Below are 12,346 nucleotides of genomic sequence, written 5' to 3' on the forward strand. Positions count from 1 at the left end.
ATCGATAACCGTCCAAATATCCTAACGCGAGCACTAATAAACTACTTGTCATGTTACACCAATCAGCCAATCAGCCCGCCCACGTTTTCCGTATTCTGCTTTAGATTACCCTTTTTGCGTGTCGTACACACACACACACACACACACACACACACACACACACACACACACACACACACACACACACCAATTATTCTGTGTCCTCTAGCAGCCACCGAGAACAAGCATATTTGCGTGCTTCCACACGTATTTATATACGTGATCCGAAAGTCAATGTGCTTCCTGAAGCTTGCAGGGTACCTGCACTTTTTCTTTTCCTAACAGACCTACTCTTTATCAGCAAAACTGAATCGAAAGTGGCCTGGTCGGCGTCTGTAACGTCCTCAAGACCCTGCCGTGCTCAGCGCCGTTCCCGGCACGTCGACGGCCTCCGAGGGTCGTGGCATTCGACGACACAGGATGCATACACGCGATTTATATCGGCAAACAGTGTTGATTGCATCGAAGATAAACACGCAGGCCAAATCGTGAGGTGGTCGGCCTACGAGCGCCGGGACACGTGCGACTACGTCACCACTTGTCGGCGCAGCCACAACGTCGATGACGACCCAGACCCAATAAAGGTGCTGCTCCCTAGTGCCCAGCAATGCGACTAACACAGCGGTAGCACGGCCGCCTGGCGCGCGCCGATCCAGGAGGCCGTGGCGATAACACGACGGGACACGACCTCCGAGACCATCTCCGGGTTCACAACGCACGCCAATGCTGCCACGCGTTACCCAGCGCGAAATTAAAATTTGCAGAACGCTTCACAGATCCCTGACTGCTTGTCACGCTTCCCGGCAGCCGCAGCTTTGTCGCGGTTGCGCGGAGGAGAGCGCGACGGTGCTGTTGCAAGGAGCCGGGCCCTGCCGCTCGGAAAAGGGGTTTGTGTTTGAGTTGCTGCGTAACAAAATTATGTTTTCTGGTATGTTCACATTAAACTCCGACGCTATCATGTCGGTAGGTAGTGTTTAGGTCGTATTTTACGATTTTTCTGACGTATTTTACTTCGAGGGGTTCAATTAGTTCAACAAACGCACCTGCGCCACGCGGAGGGCCTGCGTGGTTGTGGTTCCGAAAGCTTTTTCGCCAAGCAACATCCTACGCTGACACCGGATTTTCAGCGACACTAGGCCCTTAACGGCAGACACACAAGCAAGGCGATAGGTCAGACCTCTTCCTGGTATATTTCCCACGCAGTAACTGTGTGCAGCTTGTACTAACAGAACGGCACCTCCGCGCCTGCGGCAGCCTCAAGTTTATTTTCCCTGGGCCGGTATCTTGTAGCGATGCCTTTTCCGATTCTATGCTTTTTCAGACTTTTTGCGTTTGGCCAGTGGTCAGAGCGACGGTCTGTCCACATTATCAACGGGATCAGGCAGCCGTGTGTGGTGGATGATAAGAATAGCATAGAATAAGGCATAAGGCATCGCTACAAAATAGCGGCCCTGCTGGGCCGGTATCTTGTAGCGATGCCTTTTCCGATTCTATGCTTTTTCAGACTTTTTGCGTTTGGCCAGTGGTCAGAGCGACGGTCTGTCCACATTATCAACGGGATCAGGCAGCCGTGTGTGGTGGATGATAAGAATAGCATAGAATAAGGCATAAGGCATCGCTACAAAATAGCGGCCCTGGACTTGCGGGCGCGATCAGTTTAACTGGAAAGAAGGGAGACTTCGCTCCGTCTTGCTTAACATTGCGAGCCCTTCAGCTGCAAGTCACCCGTTTCTGATCAGATCGGCCGAATACACAATTAAGAGGAAGCTTTAGCTCGGGTGCTCCCATATAAATACACGTAAATTTTTGAGTTACGTCGTCAATATTTTATTAAAAATTGGCAAAAATCGAATACTTTCAGAAAAAGAAACTACGAAGTTAACAACTCTAACTCAACAACTAAATGTGATAATACAATTCTGTGAATTTCGTTTAATAGTACATCTAAAGCGGACAAAATTGATATGTTACACATGAATATAAAAAAAATTAGTAATATGGAAATACAGCTTTTGCAGAACCCTTGTAACCAACGTAACAAATTCACGTAAGATGTAAAATGACATATCAAGTTTGTCCGCTTTCAATGATCTAATGGATACCGTTTACAGAACCGCGATATCTGTTCTTGATGCAGAGCTATGAATTTGTAAACTTCGAGCTTCTATTCTTTTTTTTTCAAACGGTCGAATATTTGAAAATCTTTCTAGCAAAATTCAAGTCCTAAATCGAAATTCGGCTTCCAACAGTCAATAGATTTTACCTTTCTCTCTCAAATGCAACAAATTTCATTAAAATCGGTCTAGGGGTTACCTCAGAAAAACGTTTCTGCGTTTTACATGTATTTGAATAGGCCGCATCGGAGTTGGGCCCGAGCTAAAGCTTCCTCTTAAAAATAAAGTCGCAGTTTCGCCCGAAAGGCGAAGCATCGATTGCGACAGCAAACTAGTAGACAGCGATACGAAGTAGGGATAGTAGTTTTACCGGCCCTACGAACTTGTAAACATTCACTTATCAACTACATTAACAAGCATGGTGTCGCAGATGACTTTCAAGAGAGGTACCGCGCGGCCGCGCCGTACGCAGCTGCCGCCGGTGTAGAACGCCCCCCCTCACCCCGATGGCCTGCGGGCGCGAGATTGAGCCAGCATCGTGGGTTCACCCTCGCACGCTTTCACTCGCGCATGCCGCGCGCGAATTGTTTACGTTGTGTACAAGGGTTCTGCAAAAGCTGTATTTACACTACAATTTTTTTTTTCGATTCACGTGTAACAAATCAATTTTGTCCGCTTTAGATGTACTATGAGATGCAATTCACATAATTGTCATGTCATTTTTCATTGCCGAGTTATGCAGTTGTAAACTTGATAGTTTAGTTTTCTGAAAATTTGCAATTATTGCCAATTTTTAGTAAAACATTGACGACCTAACTCGAAAATTCGAAACCAACAGTCGCTAGATTTTAAGTTTTTTTTTTTAAATGCAACGAACCTCGTCAAGTTCGGTGCAGTGGTTGCCGATAAAAACGAATTCTCCTTTTACATGTATACAGATACCCGAGCTAAAGCTTCCTCTTAAGAGGAAGCTTTAGCTCGGGCCCAACTCCGACGCGGCCTATTCTAATACATGTAAAACCCAAAAACGTTTTTATGAGATAACCCCTGGACCGATTTTGATGAAATTTGTTGCATTTGAATGAGAAAGTTAAATTCTAGTGACTGTTGGAAGCGGAATTTCGATTTAGGGCTTGAATTTTCTTAAAACGATTTTCAAATATTTGACCATTTGAAGAAAATAGAAGCACGAAGTTTACAAATTCATAGCTCTGCATCAAGAACTGATATCGCGGTTCTGTACCGACATCCATTAGATCATTCAAAGCGGACAAATTCAATATGTCATTTTACATCTTACGTGAATTTGTTACGTTGGTTACAACGGTTTTGCAAAAGTTGTATTTCCATATGATTAATTTTTTTTATATTCATGTGTAACATATCAATTTTGTCCGCTTCAGATGTACTATTAGGTGCAATTCACAGACTTGTATTATCATTTTTAGTGGTTGAGTTACAGAGTTGTAAACTTGATAGTTTCGTTTTTTGAAAATTTTCGATTTCTGCCGCTTTTTCATAAAAAATTGATGACCTAACTCAAAAATTCGAAAGCAACAGTCACTAGATTTTAAGTTTTTCTTTTAAATGCAACAAACCTCGTCAAATTTGGTGCAGTGGTTGCCGAGAAAAACGAATTCTCCTTTTACACGTAGTTAGATAGGAGCACTCGAGCTAAAGCTTCCTCTTAAGCTTCGCCTTTAAGAGGAAGCTTTAGCTCGGGTGCTCCTATCTAAATACAAAGCTTTAGCTCGGGCCGAACTCCCACGCAGCCTATACGCGGCGTGCACGCCGATGGCCGCGCCACTGGTGGCGGCCTTGCGCAGAACGCATGGGAGAGGAGCGAGCCGCGCGCCGTAGCACGCCGTAGTTTGTTGCGTCGCTGATAGTGCTTCTCCGTCTTATTTGTGTTTTCAGAGCAAAATAAGCAACACCCTTCGCATGTGTGGGATGGCCAAAGCTTCCGAAGAATGTCGAAGAAGAATTGTTGCAGGGTGGGGGGGGCTCAAATACCGGCGAAAACGTGCCGGTGATACGGTTCTAATTATTCCCCGCAAAGCCTCATCAGCAGGAGCAACGGTGGCAATGGATCGTAGCTTCGGCGCGAAATTTCTTGTTCTCATCCTTTCCTTTGTCGCTTCGGTGTTTTTTCTTTTTTATTATTATTTTTTCACTCAATTGTAGTTAGACGGGTAAGCGACGAAGTTCGTCTGCAGTGCAACATGCGGTTGAAAGGCATTTCGCTAAAGTTCGGAATGCCGTTTGCCGCTTATATTGTTTTCCGCTTCTTTACCGCGTTGGGCTAGCTAGGCAGCACGACTGCATGAGCGCATTGTTTTGCATGTTAAAGCTACAGAAGTTTGCAAGAACTGAAATTGTTAGTTTTATGTGGCCCGGTAAATCCTCGCACCAGCTGTCGCGCACTTCATGTTTTTACATTTATTTTATGCGTGGCTTCGCCCATGTTTAACTGTTGCTAGTTGCTTCATGCATAACTCTTGATTCTTTTGAGCTGCGAGGTTTTCACCCTGCCTCGTTTGTAAAGGGTATAAATCACGCTGTGTCTTATCGGAATGACACCAAGCAAGTGCTTCTTTAACAGCTTTATTCATTTCGCCCGAGGGCACCTTAGATATTGTGGTTTTTTGGGAAATGTGTTTAGAAAATAGGTAGCTCAGGGCGAGAATTGCTAATAGTTACTGCATATGGTATTCTTGTTCTATTTTTCGCCGATCCATTTTTCGCTGAGTAGTTCGCGTCACGTCATCATACCTTGATGCTGTCTGAGCAGACTTAACACGCCGAGTGATTTGTTTGTTTCACAACGTAGTCGCTTCTTGCAAGTGAATTTTGCACTCAGCTGAATTATTTCTTATTATGCTTACGCCGCATAGGACTAAACCCGGCTTGCCGCCAGCGCTGTATCTAATTTGACTGGCGCTGCTCTGCCTTTAAATATATCATGTGGCCCTTCTCTCTAGTAACATTTAAAAAAAGTACTGCAATGTTAGTCACACTATAGCTTTGTACGTTTCCAAGCAGTTCCCTTAGGGAATTTAAAATTGCAAAAACTGCAGCGCGAACGGCAGTTCATCGGCGGTACAGCGCTAACACGCGCTTTTATTAACCCGTGCGTTTGGTGGCTTCGTTGACTATAGTGTACGCGTTTCTATCAATAAATTCGCAATTATTCTACTTCAGGCGACTTTCACTACACTTATTCGGCGGCGTCACATGTATTCATCGGCAGAAAAATCACAACGGTATATGCAGACATCGCACCGTGCGGATTTGTTTAAGTCTGCACTAACGACGGGTGCTTATTATTGAGGTACAGAAGCAGCATTACGGCAAGGGTAGAATTAAAGAAAAAAAAAACGGTCGAGACATCGCATTAGTCAACAAAATTTGTCGGCTAGTTTACATGAGCTCCACTTCATGTAAATGGTCTTCATGGCGTTTGTCTGCGGGACGTACCTGGCGCGTATGTGGACCATGTTGCCCCAAACACCGGTAACATCTTGTTCATACCCGCTCCCACAGAGGTCTGCGTCTTCCCTACAGCTGTCACCGCAGAAGAAGCAGTCTGGCGCCCGAACCAAGGACAAATCGCAGCCGCGAACTTCAGTCACCCTTGCTGCAAAGCGTTGTCGTCTGCTACTGCTCCCACGCGTATTGTTGGAAGCGCCCGCTAGGTGGCTATCAGTGGCGCCTCTATAGGCGGTGCACGCGGCCTATACAAATACATGTAAAACGCAAGAACGATTTTCTGAGACAACCCCTATACCGATTTCAATTAAATTTGCTGCATTTGAGAGAGAAAGTAAAGATCTAGTGACTGTTGGAAGCGGAATTTCGATTTAGGCCCTGAATTTTGTTTAAAAAATTTTCAATAATTCGGAATTTGAAAAATATAGAAGAACGAAGTTTACAAATTCATAACTCTGCATCAAAAACAGATATCGCAGTTCTGTAAATGGCATCTATTAAACCATTGAAAGCGGACAAACTTGATATGTCATTTTCTATCTTCCGTGAATTTGTTACGTTGTTTACAAAGGTTCTGCAAAAGCTGTATTTCCATATTACTAATTTTTTTTTAGATTCATGCATAACATATCAATTTTGTCCGCTTTAGATGTAATGTTAGATGCAATTCACAGAATTGCATTATCATTTTTCGTTTCTGAGTTAGAGTTGTAAACGTTTCGTTTCTTGAAAATTTTCGATTTTTGCCAATATTTATTAAAATGTTCAGCACCTAAATAAACAATTCGGAATCAACAGTCACTAGATTTTAAGTTTTTCTTTTAAATGCAACAAACCTCGTCAAATTTGGTGCAGTGGTCGCTGAGAAAAACGAATTCTCCTTTTACGTGTATTTAGATAGGAGCACCCGAGCTAAAGCTTCCTCTTAAAGGGCCCCTGAAACGGTTCGGACAAATTTTGTAGACGCGTAGGGTACAGCTTAAGTAGAACATTCGCACCACAATTTAAGTGAAGCGTTACGTATTAATGGAGCTACAAGCGATTAGAAGTTACCCTCCTCCCTAGCCATGCTTTTCCTCCTCAACTCGTTCGCCGAGCGAGCGGGGCTAAGCTCCGCCTTCACTGGTTCCGCGTCACGATGCGACGTCACATCGTCCACTTCCGGTTGTTTAGGAGCCCGCCCCCGCCCGCGCGAGACCTCTCCGCTAGCCGCTTGGCCGTCGACCCCAAGCGAGAGCTATCGAAGCAGCGTGCGTTGCGAGCATTCTGTCGTAGCACCGAACGTGTCTGGTATTCCGGTAACCACAGGCAAGCTGGTCATTTCGGCGAATCAGTTTCAGTTTCAGTTTATTATTCGTTCATAACAATTTGTTACAAAATATGGTATACAGACAAGGGTCCCAAAGTCAGAGACTGCACCGGGACCCTTGGATTAGAAGCTATACAAAAAAATAAAGCGGAATACAGAGCAGAGAAACAAATCATGAAATAAGCAAAATATAACCAAGAAACTGAGTGACGACACACATAAAAGACAAAAGGAAGAGGAAAGATGCACAATCAATGGTAATTCCACAGCTTCTAAATAGCAAAATAACATTGTAGGAAATTAATCAGACAGCAAATAATTCTTGAGTTCATATTTGAAAGAGTACAAGGTAGTTGACAACTTAATGGAATATGGAAGACTGTTCCAAAGTTTAAGCGCGCAAAAAGAGGAAGCCATCTTTCCGTAATTAGTATGACATAAAGGCAACAAGAAATTTCCTTGTGTTGCAAACCTTGTGTTATTGGGATTAAAAAGGAGATCAGAACTAACAAAGTTGTAAGAAACTTGTTGAGTTAGTAATTTGAAAAATAATATCGCTAAATGGTAGTTAAACAAATCAGTAACGTGAAGAATGCGGTTTGTACGTAGTTGTGAAAAGGCGTTAGAGAAAAAATGGCTTCGCGTTATAATGCGGATAGCCTGATTTTGAATGTGCTGAATAGAGGAAAGATGACAATGATAAGTATTACCCCAAGAAGCGATACCATAAATGATATGACTATGAATGAAAGCGAAGTATAACAATAATAATGCTTCTTTGGAAAAAAATGCACATGATTTGAATAGTGCTCTAATGCCAAATGCTGTTTTTTGTTTGATGTGTGCAATGTGGTTAGCTAGTAAACTTAAGGTGGGGATCTAATTTGATGCCGAGGAAAGAAACACAAGTGGAGGCAGGAATGTCATGCCCATTCAGAGTTATGGTCGGAGAGCAAGGTAAATGTCTCTGTGATGACTTAAATAACATGAATTGCGTTTTCATAGGGTTTATAACTAGAAAATTGGCGTTACACCATTCAGTAATTTTTGACAGATCACTGTTTAGTTTCAATGTTAGCGAAAGTAATGATTTATCCGAGAGGACAACAGTCGTATCGTCGGCGTATAATATAGGTAGGGTATAATTAAGGCAGTCAGGTAAATAATTTATATAAATGGAAAATAATAGTGGACCTCAAATCGAGCCCTGAGGCACTCCTTGGTTAATAATTTTGCTTTCAGCGAAAGCCCCGCCTGCGTACACTGTTAATTCACAATTAAACAGATAACTTTTTAATAAATTAAGAGCTGGACCAGAAATGCCAACAGACTCCAGTTTAGTAAACAAAGCTTTGTGATTTATTGTATCAAAGGCTTTAGTAAAGTCTAAAAAGACTGAGCCAACAAAGTATCCGAGATCAAGGGAATGTCGAATATAATCAGTTAATGCTAGCAAAGCCAAGTTAGTCGAGCTTCCTGAACGAAAACCGAACTGACAGGGTTTCAGCAAGCTAAATTTGTTAAGGTAAATGTTAATACGACGAAGTATTAATTTTTCTACAACTTTACTAATTGAAGGTAAAATACATATGGGACGATAGTTCGCGACTTGAGCTTTGTCACCCTTTTTATGAACCGGAATGACTTTAGCTTGTTTTATACTTCTAGGGAATATACCGGTCTTGAACATAAGGTGAATTAAGTTACTGAGAGCATCAAAAATAGTCGGAGCAACAAGCTTTAAATGAAATGCGGAAATTCCATCAAAACCAGGACTTGTGTCCCTTAAGTTGAAAATCTCAGTAAGGACTTCTTCAGATGTTACAGGAAACAAAAAGAAAGATTTATCGCATCGGCTCGTATGAGAAACAGAAGTAACATGGGGAGTATTATAAATTTCATAAAAGTGATTACTGAACGCACGAGCAATGCTAGGCGGGTCAGTGATAGTCACATTATTGTAGATTACTTTTTCAATGGAACTGCGAGAATGCGGTACATTCAGAAACTCTATAAGTTGCCATTGTTTTTTTGGATGAAACTTATTTTTAATGAATTCATTTTCGTAATATTGCCTTTTAAAAAGATTTCTTCAATAAATTACTCAACATGTTGCAATATTTCTTATAGCGTAATGCTAAATTCACATTGAAAGGCTGTTTTTTAGTCTTCCTATACATGTTTTCTTTTTTTCCTCATGCTCACAAGTAGCCCATTAGTGATCCAAGGATTATGCGGAAATTTAAATTTCTTTTTGCACTTAACAGTGACAGTGTTAGCATGAACAGCTTTTAAAAGTAAAGAGGAAAATAACTGAAGCGCTTCTTCTGGATTTAGTTTGGTAGCTATAACTGTCCAGTCAATTTTGTCAATTGCATCAACAAAATTTATAATATCAAGACGAGACGTAAGATAACAGGGATCTGACCTAGGAGGGTTAGATTTGAATGTGACGAATACAGGGTAATGATCTGATATGTCTATGTCAATTACACCAGACTCTGGTGAAGGCGAAATATTAGTGAGGGCATGATCTAAAAGGGAGCTGCTTCCTTGAGTGGAAATCCTGGTGGCCGAAGTTATTAATTGCTCAAGCCCAAAGCCAGAAAAACAGTCCGAATAAGCGCATACAGTACTATTGTCGACATCGAGCAAGTTAATATTTATATCACCTACAATTAGGACAGGCTTGTTTTCACTAGTAATTGTTTGAAGAACTAAGCTAAGATGACGAAGGAAATCAGGTATGGAAGATGGAGAATGGTAAATACAGCCAATAATAATTCCACCACAATAATTTGGAAAAGACAAGGCATCGGTTTCGATCCAAACAGTTTCGCAGTGAAATAGATCTATGGAAAGGTCCAGTCTACGTTTATATTTAATGTGGGGTGCGACGAAAATCGCGCTACCACCATGTTGATATGCAACACGATTACAATACTCAGCCTGATAGGCGCAGAACCCGTATAAATTGCTATCAGCCGGGCCAAGGCATGTCTCAGTTATGCAGACGAATGAAAAAGTGTGGGAAAGAGAGTCAATGAATGAAGATATGTTATCATGATTCTTACGCAAACTTCGTGCATTGAACTGAAGCAATGAACAACCAACAGATTTAAGCAGTGACGTAGCTTCAGAAGGTGAAAACAAAGACTTGTTTGAGGGAATGATTGGATGCCTAAATCACAGACTAATCGCAAATCAGGTTAAGTGATGACGCTGAGGTCAGACTCGGAGCTTATGAAGAACACTTTGCTATTTTCAGTCTCGCGTGCTTTAATCTGACAGTTGTCTGTCCAAAGGAACTGCCACTTATGCTGCTTCTTCAGAGCAAGAGCTCGGCTGAACAGACATTTGTTCTCAAATGTGAGGTGCTCATTGACATATATAGGGCTATCATTATTACCAGAGAGCACTGGAGGCATAACTCAAGCTGATGAAGGAACTTTAGCGTAGACGTACGTGAGCGGCCTGATCGGTCGCACGGTCCAGACACTTGTTGGCGCAGTGCATAAACAGCCAAACAAAGCGCTAATATTGCTCTAACCAAGTGTTAAACATTTTAAACATTGATAAAAACAACGTGTTGATTATTACACTCCTGCGAAAAATACACACCAGCAGCAAAGAATACACTTCGTTGCTGCTACTGTGTATGGTTAAGCTCTGTGCCACCAGGTGGCTGAACCATGCAGACCATTCACATTTTCCCTTCTGCTCATCTCATGGCTCATCCAGTTACGGCACAGTCAAGCGGCCAGACCCTGTCCCCTTGCGCTTGCGTTTGCCCTGACTCGCGACACGCTATTGCGTTAGTAATCTTCCGGGGTAAAGTGACGGCCACAAACGCGCAAATCTTGGCGCCGATCGGATAGCAGCAGTCCGATGCGCAGCAGCCAGCTCGTTCGTACGCTGCCTTGCAGAAGGACACGATGTCGCAGCTTGAGATATTGCCAGTCGCTACGTTTGCAGTCCACAAGGCAACAAAGTCGAATCATAGTGCTCGCGAAAAGACCGAGACAGACTCTGACCGCAGAGCTCTCGTCAAAATGGAGTACGTTGTAACACAAGCAGACGACACTTGCTGTGTGCCGGAAGTGCTTAAGTGTACTGAAAAATTGTTCTTGTGCATTCTCTTTATGTTACTTTCTTTTTATAAAAACAAATTAACTAACATTCCAACTATTACGAAGATCATTTGTTTACCATAGAGTTGTAAAAATTATCGATCACGCGCCCTGGTCAGCCAATCGGATAGCTCGCCCCACTGACGTCATATGGGTGATTTCGGTCATATGAGTAGGGGCGGCTTAAAATTCCGTCGAGCAGTGTGCTGCGATCGGCAGCGATGTGCATTTTTAAAACCTTATAATAAATTACACACTTCACGCAGAGCACTTTGATGTGTCAATTAATGATCAGAAGGACCTACTCTAACGACTCAGTACGTTTGTAGAAAATCGTCAAAAGCGTTTCAGGGTCCCTTTAACGATATCGCGTTAAAACAGAGATGAAATTGACACGACGGGATCTCTTACAATCATAGCTAGCGGTACAAGGTATATTTCGAAGGAAACAAAAAAGGTTAAAAAGTTGTACACAAAAATGCTAGATATAAAACATGTATAGCATAAATCGAGCACGTTAGGTGACTATTTTTCATCACCCAGTTTCAAAGGGGATGCCCAGTTTCAAAGGGGATGCCAATAAATCGCCATCATCTATCATCATCATCGGCGGTGCCCTCAATAAAAAGGTCTATATACTCGCGGACAACTTTCGGTGGCAATTAAGGGAAAGCTACGGGCGCGTGGCTGCTGAACATGTTACCGCGCCAAGTAGTTCGCCAGCGTTTGACAGTGCTTTCGGTAGCTCGGAACAGACGTTGAATCGACACAGCTTCACGTGCGACGGTTTCGCGTTTGCCCAGACGCGGATGGGAAAAGCCACGAAATAAGTAAACTTTTGCATTCAGTGGCGTGTTTATCTTATTTAACTGTGGCTAATAAGGTGTTTATGTTTTCTCTTCCCTAGCTTAAACTAACGTAGATGAAAACGCGAGACTCTTTTCAGAAGCGCTCTCACTTGTGGGCCCTTTGCCTCCGTAGCTTTCCTTTCATTGGCATAGAAAGTTGTCCGCGAGTATGCTTCCTTTCATGATTCACTACTCATGAAGGCGCAAAGCAAGCTTGTAAATGTATACTTTTTAGAGATGCTGTCATCGACATCACCACATGAAATGTCATTAAATTTAGACGTGTGGAAGCTCCACCGAAAAAAAAATGTAATTAGGGAGCTGAAAGCACTAATGAACGAATGACATTTTTTGTGCTCGTGTGGCACGGGTATAAAGTGCATCGAACTCATCTGAACATGCGCGACGTTCAAATGG

The 12,346-nt window shown here is 42.6% G+C and overlaps 1 protein-coding gene across 1 annotated transcript in view; it reads right to left on the bottom strand.

Annotated features, from left to right (window-relative positions):
- mino (glycerol-3-phosphate acyltransferase mino) overlaps positions 1–12,346 on the bottom strand; it is a 126,869-nt gene that overhangs the window by 114,010 nt on the left and 513 nt on the right. The gene's annotated exons all lie outside the window — the stretch shown is intronic.

The sequence above is a fragment of the Dermacentor andersoni genome, chromosome 1 (genome assembly GCF_023375885.2).
Source record: "Dermacentor andersoni chromosome 1, qqDerAnde1_hic_scaffold, whole genome shotgun sequence".
NCBI classification, from domain to species: Eukaryota; Metazoa; Arthropoda; class Arachnida; order Ixodida; family Ixodidae; genus Dermacentor; species Dermacentor andersoni.